The sequence below is a fragment of the Nothobranchius furzeri genome, chromosome 9, assembly GCF_043380555.1.
Source record: "Nothobranchius furzeri strain GRZ-AD chromosome 9, NfurGRZ-RIMD1, whole genome shotgun sequence".
Classification (NCBI taxonomy): Eukaryota; Metazoa; Chordata; class Actinopteri; order Cyprinodontiformes; family Nothobranchiidae; genus Nothobranchius; species Nothobranchius furzeri.
The window spans coordinates 20,111,365-20,132,460 of record NC_091749.1 but is presented as its reverse complement, the minus strand read 5'-3'; the positions used below and the strand labels follow the sequence as shown (position 1 = coordinate 20,132,460).

Below are 21,096 nucleotides of genomic sequence, written 5' to 3'. Positions count from 1 at the left end.
CGACTTCTGACAAAGCAAATGACTTCTTTTTTTTTTTGCAGGTGGCGGGAAAGTTTTAAAAACAAAGAACTGGTTGAACCAAATCGTCACAGAAACAACACACAAAAAGCAAATTACTTACTTTTTTTGCAGGTGGGCTGTATTGAAAGAGTGGCGGGAAAGTTTTAAAACAAAGTTCTGGTTCATTCTAACCAAGTCGGCATGGTAACAATTCACAAAAGCAAATGACTTGCTATTGTTTCAAAGAGCTATTTAGGTGAACAGCATCTTTGGTTCGTCAGCAGTGAAAGCTTAACCATCGCCTCCTGCCTTTAGTGTCACATTTTGTTTTCAATGTCACACACACACACACACACACACACACACACACACACACACACACACACACACACACACACACACACACACACACACACATTGCTTCCTGCCTCAGAGAAAAGATTTGATCCATTTTGTAGGACCTATAACAGCTGAAATAAATAAAAAGCTGTTTATGAGGTTTGTTTTTTGGGAGGGGTGGATTAGTAAAGTCTCAGAGCAGACGTACCTCTGGTCAAACCTTTAATGTCATACCTCTCAGAATAGTTAAACTAAGGCACATGCATGCCGTAAACGGATTTACACACGAGTGAAAGAGCTGCTACATTTTAACCAAAACATGAGCGAAGAAGAAGAATAAGAAGAACCGATGGATACGTGTTTTGAATATAGCCTTCCTCTGCTAAAAACAACGTTCGAATTGAGACATGATGAGATTTCAGGAAGAAATGTCCGGTACAAAAACGGTACGGTATTATTTTTTGGATCGTAAAGGTTTTTTTATTTCTGCTCCGGGGAGTTTTGATGAAGCAATGGATACAAGCACACACACACACACACACACACACACACACACACACACACACACACACACACACACACACACACACACACACAATTCTAAACACCCATTCATACATTTGTCTACCTATACAACAAAGCAAATTACTATGTATTGTTTATAAACATTTTTTTTTCGACCAATCGCAACCGTTTTCTATTCAAGATTTTTTTTAAACAGCTGTATAAAATGTAAACCCGCATTTTCGGAGTCGTGATTTGAGGTGTAACAAGCTAAGATGACGGGTAAGTTTTTAACTCAAGACGCAAATCTTTTTTTCTCTTTCTGGTTTAACATCTTTATTTTCAGACGCTATTGTCATATCGGACGGCGAGTGGGAAGAAATTCCTATTGAGGAATTAACTTGTAAAACTCCGGTACCTTCCCCCCTGGATGATTTGTCTAAAATTAATCGCGCGGTCGAGAATCTGAGTGAGTGGATTTTATAAATATATACATAACGTTCTTTTCTTCAGCTGAGAAATATCTCATTTTACAGAAAAGGAGGGGGTTCAACCTTACCCCGGAAGTGATAACTTTTACCCAACCACGCCTCCATCCACCAGCCGAACCGTCTTACATCCGTATCAGCCCAGCCATACCGTCAGATCACACGGGAATGCGAACGTGAAAGCTGTTCGTTACAGGATCATCACGCCGCAGACGATCCTCGAAGCTGGTAAGTGATTACAAAATAGCGATTAATAAGTCAGAGATGTGTCGTTCATATTTATCGTTTTTATTCTCCAGAGCAAAGGCCGACGGCCTACGCACCCCCAATATCTCAGCCCCCACCACCACCTCCAACCCCTTCTCATGCGCAGACGGATGGTAACAATAAAAAAAAACAACTGATTAATAAGTCAAAGATGACTCGTTCACATTTACCGTTGTTTTTTATACTTTCAGAACAACATCCGACAGCCGCTTCAATATCTCCGCCCACACCTCCTCCTCCTCCTCCCCCTTCTCCAGCACAGGGTAAGAGATTTATAAAAAGGTGGTTATTTACTTCAAAGATGATTCGTTCATATTTTTCCTTGTTTTTATTCTTTCAGAACAATCCGACAGCGACTCTGAAACCGCTGAACGTGCTCCTGAGCAGCCAGCCGGTAAGCTGTTTCACAAAACCACTCTGCAGAGTATATTAAATTTTTGAAGTAAAAAAGATGATGTTTTTTATCCTTTCAGAACAACCCACGACCGACGAAGAGAACGCCCCACCTCCTGCACCTGTACAGAGTAAGTTAAATTTATATATATAATTTATTAAAAGCTCGTTCATTTTATTTATTTTTATTTATTTTTTCATCAGAAAAACGGTTGAAGAAGAAGAAGCGGGGCAGATTTACGCCATTGCAGAGATTAAACAGGATGAAGCTTGGGTACTTGCTCCTGCAAGTCAATTCCGGCCTGGTCGATGTGATGCAACAAGTTCTGGCTCTGTAAAAGGACGACGCAGATTTTTTTCTTCATTTTTAGTAGGTTTTTAATGTCTTTTGTATCATGAGTGAAAATTGGTTTGATGACCTTTCAGATTTGTTTGAAGTAGATGATGAATTAAACGTAGTTGATGATGAATTAAACGTAGTTGATGATGAAATGTTAGATAGAATTTTAGCCAGCCAAAATCCCTCAGTGGAGGAGGCCGATAATTTGGTGTTAACTGACTGGTTTGATTTAAGCGGACTGAGTGAAGTAGATGAATTAGCTTCAGATAGTGAGATCTTAGACGATATTTTAGCATCCCAAGCCGTTTCAAACGAGGTCGATCAAATACTAGCAAATTCAGATGAGCCTTCATCAGAAGCAATAAACGAAATTTTGAGACAAATAGAACACCAGCAGCGCGTAAACGAGATCGATCAAATACTAGCAAATTCAGATGACCCATCTCCACAAGCTGTAGATGAAATTTTGAGACAAATAGAACACCGACAGATCGGAGGGAGCGTAAACGCAGCTTTTAACCAGCGTGAAATTAGAGAGAGAGTGTCTTTTCAAGCAATCAACGACCCAGCCGAGTTTTATATTAATCTGATGGAAATATTAAACAGGTTTGCTGAAAGAGAAAGCCAGATCGCGCATCCCAACGATAGAGTCCAGTTTGAAATTAATACTTTGCACACGACGCACCACGTTAATTTTAATTATGACGGATCAAATATGTTAAATCAGCTTCAGTATTTACTGGATCTGTTAGTCCAATCAAATGAAGCATTAGAGGCCGACAACGAATTTAATTTCAGACTGCAAGTGATAAATAATCCGTCCGGCGGTGGAAAACGAAAAATCGAAGCCATTCTGGATCACGAATTAGTCAATAAAAAACGAAACCATCTCATTTGCCCTCCAGAGGCCAATCAGCCGTTGTGTTTTGCGCTAAGCATAGCCGGACTGTTAAATCCCTCAGCGAGAGATACAGAATTATTGAATGTGGCTAAAAATATTCATCAACAGGCAGGGCTTCAGGAGCAATCAACCGTTTCATTTAGCGACGTGATTCAATTTGAAAATATTGTTCAAAGAAAAATAATCATTTTTTACAGATCCGACAGAATCATTTCTAAATTTGAAACAGATTTTAGCGATCGGTCAAATCCGTTGTTCATTTTGCTACTGAATCAACATTATTACGGCATAAAAAATATTAAAGGTTTCTTAGGAGCCAAATATTTTTGTTCATGGTGCTTTTCCGCTTATAATAACATGAACGGACATCATTGTAAATGGTTCTGTCGCGTATGTAATTCCGATTTATGCAAACGAACAGAAACGTCTCTCATCACATGTTCTGATTGTAATCGAATATGCCAAAATGTAATATGTTTTCAAACTCACAAAACACCTGTTTTAAGGCCTCAAGCAAACAGGTTAGTTTCTCCTTGCGAAATGTTTAAAAAATGCACCATTTGTAAACAAACTTATTACATCGCCATGGGTGGAAATGGTTCACAGCACGTTTGCTCAGCGACCAAATGCATCGTTTGCAAACAGTCGGTGGTCACGGATGATCATCGCTGTTTTATTCAGCTTGAAAAAAAAGATGACGGTTTAACGGAAAAGGTTATTTATTACGACACTGAAACGTTTACGGATCAGAACGGTGTGCATACACCTTTTTTAATCTGTGCAAAATCCGATTCAGGCGACGTTTGGGAGAAATTTGGTTTAGATTGCATTAAAGATTTTATTATGCAGATGCGTCGTCCTAAATTCAGCAATTATACATTTGTTGCACACAATGCGCGTGGATTTGATGCTTATATAATTTTGAGCGCTATGTGTCAATTAAAAATTGTTCCCAAAAATATACTCATGCAAGGCTGTAAAATACTGAGTTTTCACGATCCAGACTTTGGGCTGAGATTCATTGATTCCTTAAGTTTCCTCATGATGAAATTAGCCAACCTTCCAGCTGCTTTGGGCTTTACAGATAAAACTAAAGGTTATTTTCCTCACAGATTTTCATCGCTTGAACATCTGAATTATAAAGGACCTTACCCAGATGTCAGCCATTATGGGTTTGAACAAATGTCTCCGGAGCATAAAAAAATATTTTTAGAATGGTACACCGATGTGTCTAAACAGCAGCTGTTTGATTTCAGAAAGGAGGCCGTGTTTTATTGTAGAAACGATGTGGAAATTCTGCGTAAAGCATGCGGTATTTTCAGAGAGGAGTTTTTTAATGAAACAGGTATCGACCCGCTGAAATCTGTCACGATCGCTTCAGCTTGCATGCGTGTGTTTAGATCAAAATTCCTAAAACCAGACACATTGGCCATTCCTTGTCCGCTCGGCTATCGACCGCAACAAAAACCATTTTCAAGTTCAAGCATCGTTTGGTTGGAATGGGTTTCACGCAGTCAAAATGTAGACATTCAACACGCTTTAACGCCTTTGGGGGAGTATAAAGTGGGGGATTTTTATCTCGACGGATATGCTGTGATTTCAGGCGTCGAGCAAGGGTTTGAGTATATGGGTTGTTTTTTCCACGGCTGTCCAAAATGTTTCTTACAGTCATCCATATGTCCTCTGAGAAAAATCACTTTTGGTGAAATTTATGACAAAACCGTCGAAAAGCTTCAGTCGTTGGAAACTGTGCATCGATTAAAAATGAATGTCATTTGGGAACATGATTGGCAGGAGATGGTAAAAACTGATCCGGACGTGAAACAGTTTGTCTCAAGATTTGATCCACCGCCGGCTCCTCTCTCACCTCGTGAAGCCCTGTATGGAGGCAGAACTTGTCCGGTTCGGCTGAGGCATTCTGCTCAGAGCGGTGAAAAAATCCACTATGTGGATTTTACGAGTCTGTACCCTTATGTAAACGCCACACAGACTTACCCCATAGGCCATCCCAAAATTCATGTTAAAAATTTCAGAGATCCGAGTCACTATTTTGGTTTGATTAAAGCTGTCGTTTTGCCACCCAGAAAACTGTTTTTCCCTGTTCTGCCTTTTAAAACATCCAAAGGTAAACTCGTTTTTACACTGTGTCGCACATGCGCTGAAATGAATAATCAATCTGATTCTTGTTCACACAGCGCGTCTCAACGTGCTTTGACGGGCGTTTGGGTGAGTGTAGAGTTCAATTACGCTTTGGATTCAGGTTACAGTCTGGTGAAAATGATTGAAGTCTGGGATTTTGAGAAAAGCAGTAAAGATGTGTTCGCAGGTTACATTAACACGTTTTTGAAGCAGAAACAACAAGCGTCTGGTTTTCCTGAAGGATTGATTGACGATGACTCGAAAAGAAAATACATTCAGGACTACCAACTTCGTCAGGGAATACTATTAGATGCGTCTAAGATTCAGCACAATCCTGCTAAGCGTGCCATTTCAAAATTATGTCTCAATTCACTCTGGGGAAAGTTTGGTCAAAGAGATGATCTTGTACAAACCACATTTGTTCAAAAACCTGATGAATTTTTTGACATTCTGTTTTCAGGGAGATACAATGTTAAATTCTTCAGTTTTCTCACTTCAGGAGCCGTTCTGGTGCAACACAGTTTGGCAGAAAAATGCCTAACGACTCCTGGCAGAAGCAACAACATTTTTATCGCTGCATTCACCACAACTTATGCCAGATTGAAATTATTAAATGCGTTGAACAAACTGGGAAATCGCGTCATTTATTACGATACAGATTCTATAATTTATTCTGTCAAAGAGAATGAGTGTGTTTTACCAACAGGACCGCTGCTGGGGGATTTAACCGATGAACTGCACGGCGATTCCATCACAGAATTTGCTTCATCCGGTCCAAAAACGTATGCTTACAAAACCCGGGACCGCCAGCAGGTGGTGCTAAAGGCTAAGGGTATCACACAGTCATTCATTTCATCTGATCACATCAATTTTGACAGCTTAGCGCTGCTGGTTGAGGGGTACGTGGCTGGAGAAAGGGGAAGATTTTTGCAAACTCGGCAGGAGATTGTCAAGAGGGATAAAAAAGGTCTCACTCTCTCGAATGTTTCATTTGTGAAAAGGTTTCGTGTGATTTTTGATAAGCGGAGGTTATTTGCTGACGGCAGTACAGAACCATTTGGGTATTAAAAATGGAAACTGATTTTGACGCTAGACTAAAATTGCCATTCAGTGCACAAATTGCTGGTCCGTCAGGCTGTGGAAAAACCTTTTTTGTAAAAAGTATTTTGGAAAATTGTATGCAATGTTTAACTGAAATGCCAGAAAACATCGTGTGGTTTTTTACATCTTATCAACCTATGTATGATGATCTTTGTAATAAAAGTATTCGATTCGTTCAAGGTCTCCCGCTTTCATTCGAGGATGATGATTTATTTCCATCGGGTCATAACCACTTGGTGATCTTGGATGACATGATGTCTCAAACGTCCAGCCATCCTGGAGTGCTAAAATTATTTACGCAGCTGAGACATCACAGAAATATGAGCGTCATTTTAATCACTCAAAATGTTTTTCATCAAGGAAAACATAGTCGTTCCATCAGCTTAAACACCAATTATTTGATTTTGTTTAAAAACCCTCGAGACAAATTGCAAATTAATGTTTTAGCAAATCAAATATATCCTACCCAAAAAAGATATTTCATGGAGAGTTTTCAAGACGCTACGTCAGAACCGTACGGTTATTTAATTGTGGATTTAAAAGCAGAAACGCCAGAATCTTTCCGTCTCCGTACGGGTTTACTTCCGGATCAGCTCACTGCGGTGTATTTGTCTAAAACAGAGCCATGTCAGCCCGGATAAAACGCAACGCCAAGATTCTACGTGCTTTGTCACGTATGAAGCCTCGCCAACGTCGGGAGTTTTTAAAAGGGTGCTCCGAGGACGTTCTGAAGGCTTTGTGCGAGATAGCTTTAAACGTAATCAAAGGAAATATACGTCTGTCGCCGCGTCAATTTCAAAAGTTGTCTAAAAGCAAAGAATTGCTCAGACAGTTGACTCATAACAAAACTAGCCTTTTTAAAAAAAAGAAGCTTTTAGTCGGCCAGAAAGGCGGATTTCTACCCATACTCTTAGCAGCCGCTGCGCCTCTGATCGGCGAACTGATAGGTGGCTTAATAAGGAAATAAACGATGGCTTCTCAAAAAATGTTTATGGTGACCCCCCAACAATTACGTCAGCTTGTTAAACCTACGATACGGGACGTGGCTGAAGAGAATCTTGACTCTGAAATGAAATTAATTATGCAGGAGACGGGATTAACGCCATATGAGAAAATTAAAAAATACAATGCGCTGCTTCAGCGTTATTTAAAGTTGATGAGAAGCGGATTACACGAAAGCGCACCTCCCACTGAACCGCCCACTGTGACGGCTGAGCCTACGTCAGCTGTAGAAACAGCGGCTGACACACTCATTAATGAAACGCTACAGAATCTTCCTGTACGCGGAAGAAAAAACGCCGAGTACCTGCTGAAAATGACACGATTAAACTGGACTCCGACGGGGGAATTTAAATATAAAGGCGATGTGCAGAAAGGATCGCACATCCTTGACTTGATTAAAAGCATCAGCAACCCGTTAAAAAAACATCCGCAATCAGAACCGACGGGTTGGACTCCTTTCCTAAAAACTCTAGTAGAAAAAAATGTGCCCTTATCTATCGTGTCCAATCCGCTAGCGAAACGTCAGATTACGCAACTCAGGAACGGAGGGATTGTGCTTCCGGATTCTGAAGATAGTGTTTTGAAGAAAAAAAAGAAAAAACCGAGGAGAAATATCATTTTATCACCAAGCTGGAGCGATGTCCCCACTTTGAAGAAATGGATCAGCTTTACACCTTAACTCTCTTGTTTGTTCAATAAAACTTTATTCAAAACAAATTTCACAGTCCGTGACATTCTTTAAACATTTCAAGAGTACAATTCACCTGTGTGAAGTATACATCATAACGTTTGATGCAATTTGAAAATTTTTTAACAAAATGATAAACCATAGCATCATTTTTATCTACATTTTTATGATATTTAGACAGAATTTGTTTCAGAGAAAGTCCACAAGCCTTATGACACAGGAAAAAAACACAATGCTGGCCACAACGGTCGGATGCAAAACTCTGTAGCTGACGATCCTGATATTGTATTCGTGAACAATGTTCTGTTAGAAAATTCAGGATGTTTTCAGGGTAATATTTAAATTCAGGCGATAGACCGTAAGAGTCAAAAAATGTCCCGAGGCCATTTTGTTCCACAGCTAGCGCCAACCAGTGTTCACCGGGTAAATGGACAGGATGAGTGTTTACCACAAAGTAGGCCAGTAGTCGAATGTTTTTTGGGACGGTAGACAGCTGATCAGACGCGTACACGCCACCAAAATAATCTCCCAGCAGGCTCGATAATATGCCGTCCAATTCGTGATTATCCATTAATAATAATCCACCAATACCTCTCTCTTTGAGTTTATCTCCAGAATGGAGTCGTAACACGCATACACAATGAGTGTAGCCGTGGCTCTCAGAGGTTCTCCAAAGCGCATCTCCATCCTCAGGTTGCCGGTGGAAACGGTTGAAAGCGCCTCCGAGTCATCCGCTGTGTTCAGATTAAAGGCAAAGAGTGTATACCCCTGTTGATATTCCAACCTATTAATCGATAGAGGCAAATCTTTCAATTGTCTTGAAGTGGCTGTAAACAGATTATAAAATTCTCTGACCGATGTTCCCTGGTAAAAAGTAGGTTGGAAGGCTTTCGATGGAATCTGTTTTCCGTCTCTGGACAACGCCAGATATTCCACATTCATGTGGCGAAAATTAAAAGGCGAAAGATCTCGACGTCCTGTGTAAGCTTCGTGATCCACTAATCCTAAGACGATATATTTAGGAATGGCGCCGAGAAAGAGGTTCTCCAGATTACATATCCTCGAATTTTGTGGAATGGAATAAGTTTTGACGGTCACGCGTGAGAGCGGGTACATGGCGTTTGCTTTTAGTAAAGCAGACTCGTGACCCAAACGTACGGCGGGTGAAATATTAACTTTCTTCACAAAAAGCGATGCACCTAGCAGTTTCAGCTTGTAGGTGGAATCACGCGCCCCCATCAGGCAAAAAGCATCACACGCGCGTGTCAGTTTAATTCTGAGATCGACGGAATTTAAAAGAAGTCTTTCACAGAAAAATATATCATAATGCAGGGGTCCTATCAGATCCACTTCTCTGGAGTTTTCTGTAAAAGTCGCTCGTTGATTAAGGCCTAAATTGCGTCCGTTAATTACAACGGTGGAATCGTGCGCGCCTGCGGTGTCTTTGAAGAACAATCCCGCGCTGAATTGAGAATTCAAACTCGCTTCAGAAAAGTTCAGCAGGGTTTCGATGATCGCTCTGTAGGGGTGCGTGGCGCTGGATTGTGAAATCAGACGATCGCCGAGAACCACGTCACATTGTGAGAAAATCGTGTTTATCGGGTAATTAATCAGACCGGTGGCAGCACCATCATCTAGCGGGCTGCCGTCATCGTTTGTAATTTTCACCCGCAAAAATAGAAGAGTGTCGTTTAAATCCAAATATTTTTCTCCATCTCCGGGGACAAAAAATTCTACAGGCCCGCCGTCCGTCAGGGCCGCTATGGGTAAAATTTCGCTGTAGATCTTATCTTCGATAGACAACTGCGTCATGGGTACGGTGAAGAGATCCAGTTCACTCAGCGTACATTCTGACGATTTGCTGTGGAGCAGTGACATGATTAAAAAATATCAGAGCCTGTCTGACGAGACTTCTTCCTCTTTTGCTTGCGTTTTGTAACTGGAGCTTTGATGCGTCGGTCGCTTCGTGATGTAGATGTCTTTAAACGCCTGCCGGGGGGTCTTTTGCGAACACGCCTCGACAGAACCATGAGACCTGACCCCTCTTGGGCATTAGGGTCATTGATTTTACCGACGGCTCTCGTCAACACATCTGACACGATTCCTGTAGCGGCCTTTTTGAGATGCGGTTTAGCCAGAGCAAATCCTTTTTTAACAAAAGGTGATATGAATCGAAACAGTCTTGAAAATATCGATCCAAAGCCACGTCCGTACATATAAGGAACACCGCTAAAACCTGGTAAACCATGACCGGCCTGAGTGACGTAATAATTGATAAAACGGTTGGGATCGTTTCTCTGCAGGTGATAAATCATGTCTGCAAGACGTACGAGCGTAACTGACTCTCTCACCCGGTTTCACGAGCGTTATATTATTGTATTTCTCTGATGTGCGGGCCTGAAATGAAGCCTCACCGTTGTTTTTCCGTATAAGAAGTGAATCGGCTCATTCTGATCAGATTTTATTTCGATATGAATGCTTTCTATATGATTCGTAGAAACGCTGATGTAATCCACAGGATTAAACACATGAGTGACCGTGTGACCGAAGGTCCCTTCAACTTTCACCGTACGTAATAAAGGCGCAAAGACGTCCCCGACCAACTGCTCGGTCACGACATCCGTGTAGCAGTAAAACTGATATAGACCGCCTGTTAAATCGGGTGGGTGAGGCGCCGATTTGATCGGTTCATCGAGGCCTGAAGTACCTTCAGGCGTCAACCACTCACCCGCGTTGAAACCTAACAGATAGGCCAGAGGCGCTAAAAATCTAAATTCTATTTCATCACCGATCTGATATTTGAGAATGGGGTCGGGGAATCTGTGAATGAGATAGAAATCAGGATCAATCTTTCTCATAGCAGTCTCGCATTCCATTCTAAGTGTTTGGATAGCTTTATAATATCCGGGAGTAATCGGAGCTCTGTTGATTTTCTTAGGTTCTTTCACTCGTCGCCATTCAACAAACGCACGATCGTTCGGTAAATTAAACCACGAGTGCACGTAAGTGATTTCAGACAGTCCCACTTGCCACCTGCCATTGAGATTGATGTGACGGGCTAGATCGGTTCTGTAACTGCCAATCGTGTTATTTTTAAACACTTCGTTACTGGCGTTAGAGGGCAATGTGATATAAAAACCCTCCTCTTGTCTCAGATCCATTTTTTTATTGTATCTGTTTTTTAAACGTCGTGCAGGTCTGAGGCTTTAATCCAACTGGAAAATTTTTGAGGCCATCCAAGCCATTTAACAAACACTTGCTTCTGGCCTCTGTAAGTTCTGCGCTTTAAAATTTTTTCAACGTGGAAGGATCGTTCGGTCGATAAGTTTACTTTCTGCAATTCGGGTTCATAAAATGACCCTTCAATTTTTCCCCATCAAAATCTTTGAGTTTATAAACCGGCGGTGCTCGATGAAGACACTGGTCTACTGTGAACAGCTCGTGCGTGAAACTCTGCTCATATTTTTTATCAAAAACACCTCTGAGTTTGGAAATTCTCACAACGTCACCCCTGTTAAACTTCATTTTCTTTGCAGGCTTCGGTGCGGTGGTCCCGTAAAGGTTGCGAAACACTTGCCATTGATTTTCCGTGTTAACTTCAAAGGGGGCCATTTTGATAGAAGTGTGGTAGCTATGATTATAACCTTTCACCAAATCTTGAATCACATCTATGTAGCGATGGGTGTTTTTGGCTGTGAAATATCTCCACATTCTACCTTTTAGAGTCCTGTTAAATCTCTCCACAACGCTGGCCTTTACGCTGCTGGCTGTGGCAAAATGCACAATTTCGTGTTTCTTCATGAGGGCTTCAAATTTCTTATTAAAAAATTCTTTACCGGAATCCGTTTGCAATTTTTTAGGGACACCGCTGTCTTTCAAAACTGAAGCAAAAGCTTCTGTAACATCTTTCCCCGATTTGTTTTTCAGGGCTCGTACATAGGCTTTCTTTGAAAATACATCTATGACGGTTAATAGGTAATTGAAGCCGTCGTTTGATTTTGACAAGGCCTGCATGTCGCATAAGTCAGCTTGAAACTGTTTTAGCGGCCCTGAGACAAAAACCTTATTTCTCGGAAAATGAACTCTTGCAGGTTTGTGAAGTGTATAGGCGTCTTGTTCTGAGAGAAAATCGCGAGCCTTATCCGATGAAACTTTCTCCCCAATATCTTGTTGTAAACCGGTTCTAAACCTTTCCACACCACCGTAACTACCCTGATGTTCTGGTGTAAAATAAACCTTTTTCATTACCTCCTCCATCTCTGATGAATGGTTGGCAAAAATGATGCATATTTGTTTTCATTAGTTCTTTTTATTTCATAAATTGTACACACAATCTAATCATACTGTAAAAACAGCAGTCATCAAATATAATCACACAGTCTAATCATACTGTAAAAAACAGCAGTCATCAAATATAATCACACAGTCTAATCATACTGTAAAAAACAGCTGTCAAATATAATCTAAACACTAGTCAGAACTAAAAACTAATCATACTGTCGTCAAATATAATAATAAAGTTGTAGAAGAGACCCTCCGCAGCTCGCTCACTCCATCACCACCCCGGACAGCGCGTCCAGGTCAGCTTTGGACAGGCGATCGTACACCGGAAAAATGTCTTTGTGAATGGGCATCACAGCCCTGAATCCGTGCAGCTGCGTCACAGCCATGGTGAACAGAATCTCAGTGTCCAGAGGCTGGAAGCCGTGCAGACTGAGAAAACTTTGAAGAGCCGGAATCAGTTTAGGTGTTAAAACCCTGCGAATAATGTCCGTAAAGTGAAAATCGTAAAATAATTCATTTTCAGCTACGTAAAGACATTCGTGTTGCCGTTGACTGGGGTGATCGATCTTGCATCCGTGGTTGGTAAGTGAGCTTTGATCGCCATGTTGACCAAGTGAAGAAGACCCATTTTCACACGGTCTACTTTGTCTTCTGAAAACACCCAGTCAGGCAGACGGTGAGGCTCCTCATCGGTGCTCTGGATGTCGAGGGGTTGCACATCCTCCTCCTCCTCATGACCTGGCGGCGGCTCAGGGTTTGATGTCACCAAAGGTGGATCAGCCCCATCGACCCAGGGCCTGAATGGTACGTTCTCCGGAACCTCCATGATGGTGGGGAGTCGTGGTAGGTTATCCTCTGGAAAACACGATGGTGCCGATGCGGGCCTCGGACTGCCGTTGTATCTCGGCGGTGGTGGTGATGGTAGCGATCTGGACCTCGGACTGGTGTTGTATCTCGGTGGTGATGAATCCGTTAGTACCCAGCTCGGTGGTGGGCTCCAAAGGTCTTTAAGGGTCGTCTGATTGTAGAACCCCGTCATGCTGATGCCTAGATCGTCTGGATGAAATGGTTTCTAACTGTAAGCTCTTTATAACTAGTGCTGGGTGGGGGGCGTGGTATGATGATGCAACCTCCTCCTCCTCCTCCTCCTCCTAAGGCAGGTCTTAGAACTCCAGCTTTTTTCGCACTGTCAGAATGTCGTTCCAACAGCGGCTGGTACGAAAAAATGAAGTAATACGATCCTCCACTTCATTTATTTTTTCACACCAGGCTTCGAAAGGTACAACCTGTAGAAGGCGGTAAATTCCGCATACAGAATGCACATTCTCCAGCACAAAAAAGAGCTCAAATCCTCTCACACGGACCGAGGCCTTGAACATCCACTCTCCATCAGCATCCTCTTCCCCCTCCCATGAAGCGCTGAATGCTGTCACAGCGTTCTGGATTTCATCCAACGTTGGAAGAGCTTGCGGCCCACTGCGATTGACAGGCGGACGAGGTCTCTCAGGATCATCTCTGTGCACCTTGCGTGGAACAGCCAGCCTGAGCACAGCCCAATCGTTGTAGGAGAGAACCGCTGGTGAGTTTGATAAATAGGATTTAAGAGGTTCGCCCTCAGCCACATCTTGGATTAAACACAGTTCCTTAGTGTCGTAGCTGAACCGGTACCCAAAACTACCGGTATAGCCGTAAGGTTCCAACTGCCATATTTGCTCCAAGATCTCTTTACCGCCGAAAGGAGGAACCTGCACTCTGCAGATGTAAAATGTAGATTTGCGGGGGGCACCAATTCCAGCCGGCATCTGATGTATAGCGATGGATTTTTCACAAAGCATGGTTTTTGACAGCGGCGTATCCACGCTCTCTTCTTTCACTTTTTGAGTTGAAGTTGAAGCGTCGGATGTAGTAGACACTTCTTCAGCGCGGCTTGGTGCTTCATTCAGCTCCTCGTGGTTCATCATTTTTTCTTAGAGCTCGGCTTTTCACCATTCGGACAGATCTGAGCTTTTAAAGAGTTATACACAATAGGATTACACTCAGAAGGGAGGGGGGCTGTGGGAACCGATGGGCTATCACAAAAAGAAACTTCACACGCCATTACACACATTAGCCTATGACGTGGGGATCATGGACACGTTCAACAATACGCCATTGATGATGCGGCGTGGGGGGTCTAGGCCATCTGGACGATCAACAATACACATGTCCATTTGATTAATGATACGGAAGGGGGGGCAAAGATTGAACAATTTACCTGTCCATTTGATTAATGATAGGAAGGGGGGGCAAGGTCAAGGGTCAAATGAACAATAGGACTGAAAGGTCAAAAAGGTCAAAGAACAATAGACCTGTCAAAAAGTTTGACGAAAGGTGTCTTATAATTCTCTCTGATGCTGATGGATTAAGAACTTTTGCGGACTTCCTAAATGCATGCATGCTCGCTATGCCTCATGTAAAGGGTTTGCAAATACTTAACGACTGTGAGGAAAATCAAAAATTACTGCACAAACTACCAGATTGGATAAATGCAAGATGGAACAGACAGGTAACAAAGACTTTAATGGAAGGTGGTGAGTTTCCAAGTTTTAGTGAGTTTGCATCCTTTCTCTCTGTTGAAGCTGAAGTTGCATGTAACCCATTCACCTCCATTCATGCCCTTCGTTACTCTGAAACTAACAGCGACAAAGGAAACACAAGAGAACAAAAAGGGAACAAAGCAAGTGTTTTTAAGACAAATTCAACGGAACAAAGTAACACACAGTCAATAATAATAACATCAAAGGATTTTTCATGTGTTCTGTGTCAGATTGCACATCCACTCCACAAGTGTCCAGACTTCTTAAAACTGTCTCTAGAAAACAGAAGAAAGTTTGTGAAGGAGAATAAACTTTGTTATGGTTGTCTAAAACAAGGTCACAATGCCAAAGACTGCAAACACCGCTTCAGTTGTGACACCTGCTCAAAGAGGCATCCTACCTGTCTTCATGACGACAATTATTGGAACGGCCTACAAAAAGAGACACATGTGAGTGTAAATAATGGAACTCAAGTTAACTCACCTGCAGCAGCGACGGCTATGTCACTCAATGTTGCCAGACCTGAACACACAATCAGCACATCAATGATAGTTCCAGTGTGGCTGTCAACTGCCAATAACCCACTCAAAGAAAAACTGGTTTATGCGCTATTAGACACGCAGAGTGATGCTGTCTTCATTGATCAGGATGTAACACATGAGCTGCAGGCAGATGTTTGCCCAGTAAAGCAAAAACTTACTACCATGATGGGAAAAAATGCAGTTGTAAGCAGTGAAAGGGTGTCTGATCTCTTGGTGAGAGGCTATAACTCAGCCGCAGTCATAAAGCTTCCTACGGCATATTCAAAGGACTGTATCCCTGCTAACAGAGAACACATACCCACATGTGAAACAGCCAAACAGTGGAGCCACTTGCTGCCCATTGCCGATGAAATCCCTCCACTTCTCAGTTGTGAGATAAGTCTCCTCATAGGTTATACTTGTCCTAGAGCTCTAGCACCTAAACAAGTAATCTTAGGAAAAGATAATGAACCTTATGCTCTTCAGACTGATTTGGGATGGAGCATTGTTGGCAACTCAGACCCTGAAGAGAAAACAGACATGGCAACCAGGCTTTGTCACAGATGCACCGTTAAAGAGGTTCCTCCTTCCACTCCAGCAGACGCAATACGTGTATTGGAAAGAGACTTCAAAGACGCTGAAAGAAATGAAAAGACTGTGTCACAAGAGGATCTATTATTCCTCCAAAAACTTGAGGAAGGCATAGTACAAACGAAAAAGGGAAATTATGAAATGCCATTGCCGTTCCGGAAAAGACCACAAATGCCAACTAACAGACAACTTGCTGAAAGCAGACTAAGTCAACTGAAACGCAAACTCATAAAGGATCAAAAATACAAGGAGGATTACATGAAATTCATGAATGAAATGATCAAAAGAGGTGATGCAGAAGAAACTGACGACCACCTGGTGAGACATGGTATACACCTCACCACGGTGTTTATCATCCAAAGAAACCCTACAGGTTGAGCATAGTTTTTGACTGTTCAGCTAAACACAATGGTACCTGCCTTAATGATCATTTACTAAATGGCCCTGACATGATCAACAGTTTAACTGGTGTTTTGGTGCGCTTCAGACAGCATAAAGTCGCTCTAATGTGCAACATTGAAAAAATGTTCCACCAGTTTCAGGTTAAGGAAGATGATCGCAACTATTTGCGCTTCTTATGGTGGGAAGATGGTGACGTTAACAGCCAGCCACAAGCATACAGGATGACAGTCCACCTTTTTGGTGCTACTTCATCCCCAGGGTGTGCGAACTATGGACTCAAACATCTGGCTAAGGAAAACAGATCTGCATATCCTGTAAGCTCACAGTTCATAACCAGGGACTTCTATGTAGATGACGGAGTCACCAGCGTACAAAAAACTGAAGATGCTATTCAATTAGTAAAGGAAGCACGTGAGCTATGTGCAAAGGGTGGATTAAGGCTGCATAAGTTTGTATCCAACAACACTGATGTTTTAAACAGCATCCCAACATCAGAGCTGGCAACAAATACAAAAACAAAGGACTTGGCATTCAAAGAGGCACAAACAGAAAGAGCCCTTGGCATTTATTGGAATGTAGAGAAAGACTGCTTTACGTTCAACATCATGCTGAAGGACCAACCCCCAACCAGGCGGGGCATCCTATCAGCAGTTGCAGCAATATATGATCCCCTCGGATTTTTAGCTCCTTATGTGCTCAACGGCAAGGGAATTCTCCAAGAAATGTGCCGTCAAGGAACAGACTGGGACGACCCAATACCAGATCACCTTAGGCCACGGTGGGAGTGCTGGAAGGGAGACCTGCAAAATTTAAAAAACGTCCAGATAAACAGATGTTATGCTCCTGCAGGATTTGGAGAAGTGATCAAAAGAGAATTACATCACTTTTCAGATGCAAGCACCACAGGATACGGCCAATGTACCTATCTTAGACACAAACAAAAACAAAGAAGTTCATTGTGCCTTTGTCATGGGCAAAGCACGTGTCTCACCCACAAAGGTCACCACTATACCCAGGTTGGAACTCACCGCAGCCGCAGTATCAGTCACAGTGAGCAACATGTTAAAGGAGAAGCTGCTCTACGATGATGTAGAAGAGTTCTTTTGGACAGATTCAAAGGTCACTTTAGGGTACATAAATAATGAGGCAAGGCGCTTCCACACATTTGTTGCAAATAGAGTACAGAAAATACGGAGCCACACCTCACCGCAACAATGGTTTCATGTACCTACTGATGAAAATCCAGCCGACATGGCTTCCAGGGGCACATCTGTAAAGGAACTGCTTTCATCCAACTGGCTCACCGGCCCTCAGTTTCTGTGGAAAGGAGAAATACAGCTTCCAACAAGAAAGACTATCGAGCTCCCAGTAGGAGACCCAGAGGTGAGAAAGGTGCAGACCCTAAACACTCAAGCTGTAAAACATGCAAGTCTCAGTGACCACCTCACAAAATTCTCCTCCTGGTCCCGTGCAGTTAGTGCTGTAGCACGTCTCAGACGATATCTGCTCAAAGACAAATCAAAAACACTCACCACTGTAGCTAAAAGGAAAATAGCTGAAACTGTGATCATCAAAGATTTGCAAGGACAAGTGTATCAAAATGAAAACTTCAAGTGCTCTGCCTCCAGGCCCGGAGTGGCTAATCGGGAGGGTCTGGAGAATTCCCGGTGGGCCGCGCGATGTTTGGGCCGCATGGGCCGGTGCTCTCGTTTTTGTTTTTTATCATTTTTATTTTTTTGTGCCGGTGTTCAGTCATGGCACTGAGGCCGCCGGGCTGATCTCATACGCTCCTCCCGGCTGTCTCTGGCTGGCTCTACCTGCAGGCTGCCGCTCGTTATTTTTTTTCCCCGTATGCGCCTGTGCGCACCACGTGACCATGCAGTTGACGGAAAGATGGAAAGTAGAAAGAGCAAGGGTGGCGCGGAGAAGGCAAGAATTAAAAAGAGGAAAGCGCTGGAAACAGATGCAGCTAAATGTGCCAAAATGAGCACCTTTTTTCTCAAACAAGCTTGCGGTCTTTAACTTCAAATGAAGATAAAACGGGTAAGACAAGTCAAGATGTTAAACTTTACCAGCTGCAAATCACCATTCAAGTTAATTAAGCATCAATAATGAATTATATGGCATCATGACATAACGTTATGTAATATAATTAACAGTATGATGTGACTGATGCCACCAAACTGTCTTGTAGCCCCTCAGAGTCAAACACAATATCCAGTAGGCCTAATAAGCACCAGGCAGAAGCCCACAGTTCCAGAGCGGGCATGTACAGGTAGGATTACTTATTGAGTCAGTGAACTGAATATTATTAAAATTTATATGATGAAAACTATCCTGGCTCTATATGAAAGTGTTCTAAAATGCTAGATGATTCAGCATTGATCAGAAAGCGTGTAAAAAAGGAAAATGAATGCTGAATTGTGACCATTTTCACACAATGTAGTGTCAGAAGAAGAGCCAGGAGCCAACAGTGAGGGTATTGCTCCTGTTGGGATAGAAGGTGAGCCAACTCATGTGCAAACATCAGTTTCATTATAATAATTTTAATGTCCAAATAATAGTAGTGACCTGTTGTATTTTTATTAGTAAATGCACAAAGCCCACAACAGATCGCTATTAGAATGAAAGTAAAATGAAATAAGCCTGCATATTTTGCCATAGAAATATTTTAATTGGTTACAAAAATGTGTTTTCCATATCAAATGTGCTAAAGCTTTACAGATGATTATTTTAATTGTGTGCAGGTGAGTCTAGGGAAACTGGAAAAAGTGTGAAAGGGAGTGCTGAGTCATTTCATTTTAAAGGTTTGAAAATCTCAGAACAGCTGTTTGAACAGAATGTAGATTGTTATATTGTTAGAGAATGTGTTGTAAAGAACAATGTTGGAGATGTGCACTGATGTTCAAATAAACCTACATTGTAAAGCAACTCTTTCTTGCACTGAATTACAAGGCTTTACCGAGTAGTGTGCTTTTGTAGACTATACACATAAAGTTCTAACATGATTTTAATAATAATTCGTTAAGTGGGCCGGTCTGGGGTCTGAAACTCCAGGGCTGAAAATGTGTCCCACTCCGGCCCTGTCTGCCTCCACCCGGAACATTCATAAAAGAGGACTTGTATGCACGAAAGCGATGGCGCCAAGTTCAGTACCTTCTTTAGCAGTTCTGGAGCAGATAGAGAAAAGATTACCTTCAGAGCCTTATAGTGAGACAAAAATGGCACACACCTAAAAGAAACATGCAAATTGGAGACATAGTGATGGACAAGGATGACATGCTACCACGCTCTCAATGGAAACTTGGTCGAATCTTGGACACTGTGCAGGACACTGATGGACTTGTCAGAAAGGTCAAAATAGCCTCTGCAGACAAAAATCTAAACAATAAGGGCCAACGTGTCAGCAAAATGTCTGTGGTAGAACGCCCTGTTCATAAGTTGGTCTTGTTGTTAGAAGACTGTAATGTTTGAATCTTGTAGGAATCTACAATGCTTTAAAGTGTTGGAAAATGTCTTATTTATTTATTTTTTGTGTTTGAATTTTATGCAAAGTGTCTGTTAAGCTACTGTTATTGTTGTGGAAAATTATTTATGCTTATATGTTCAATAGCACATAATTTGGTGGGAGTGTAAAGGTGAATGTAAAGGTGAACTATTTCTTTATGTTTAACAACGGCAAAGGTATACGGGCTTTTATTTTGATAGCATCATAGCAACCGTTGCCAAGTAGGGAGGCGCAACGGGCGCAACATAGAAGCAAACGGAAATCTATTAGAAGTAAAGACGGCGCAAAGGATAGGCTATTAACAGTTCACGGAGAAGAAGACAAAGAAAGTTTGAAGAATACTTCTGTCTAGCTTCAGTTGATAAGGGGAACAAGGTTTGTAACTATAATTCAGAATGTTGTTATGAAAACGGAACGTGTCTATATGATTGTATTAATTGTGAAAAAGGCTACCAATGTAATCAGTTATGCATTATGGTTTGTTTTATGATTTATTTATTTTTTGTTTATGCCTAGCTCTTACGTTGGTTGGTTGATGATACGGACGGCTCAGTAAATCATCATTCACCATCAGTTCCGGCCTTCTCAATATTGACTGAATGCTACATCAATATTGACTGAATGCTACACTGGACAAGTGGGGGAGTAGAGGGAGGTGGAGTGTACAGTCGGTAAAGACGGCTCTCCCTTGCCCTGCCTCCAACATGCCTCCATCTAAATGGGATAGATTATCCAGAGCTATCTCTGTAGTTATGCTGCTATAGGCTTAGAGTGCTGGAGGATACACTGACCACTTTTCACACTCTACTACTTTCTTCTACAATCTGCTCTTTAACTGTATTATTTCCTGCTATTGCAGATGTTAACTTTATTTTTCTCTGAGTGTTTTTCTCCCCAGAAGAAGCCACGACGATGTTCTGCTGAGCTGTGGTGGCCTCATGGAGGGGGCCATCGTCTAGCACACTGCTGCTAACCACTTAAACATTCTCCCTCTCCTGATAATGGCTTTTTGCTTTCCTTGATGTTGGATGTGCTACTACTAGTTTACCCAT

General features: G+C 42.1%; 1 long non-coding RNA gene across 1 annotated transcript; it reads left to right on the top strand.

Annotated features, from left to right (window-relative positions):
- The first annotated feature begins 987 nt into the window (after nt 1-987).
- LOC139071660 (uncharacterized) lies at nt 988-1,861 on the top strand. The gene is made up of 3 exons (XR_011521486.1): nt 988-1,312; nt 1,380-1,711; nt 1,790-1,861. It is a non-coding gene; the product is annotated as an uncharacterized lncRNA (long non-coding RNA).
- The last annotated feature ends 19,235 nt before the right edge of the window (nt 1,862-21,096 follow it).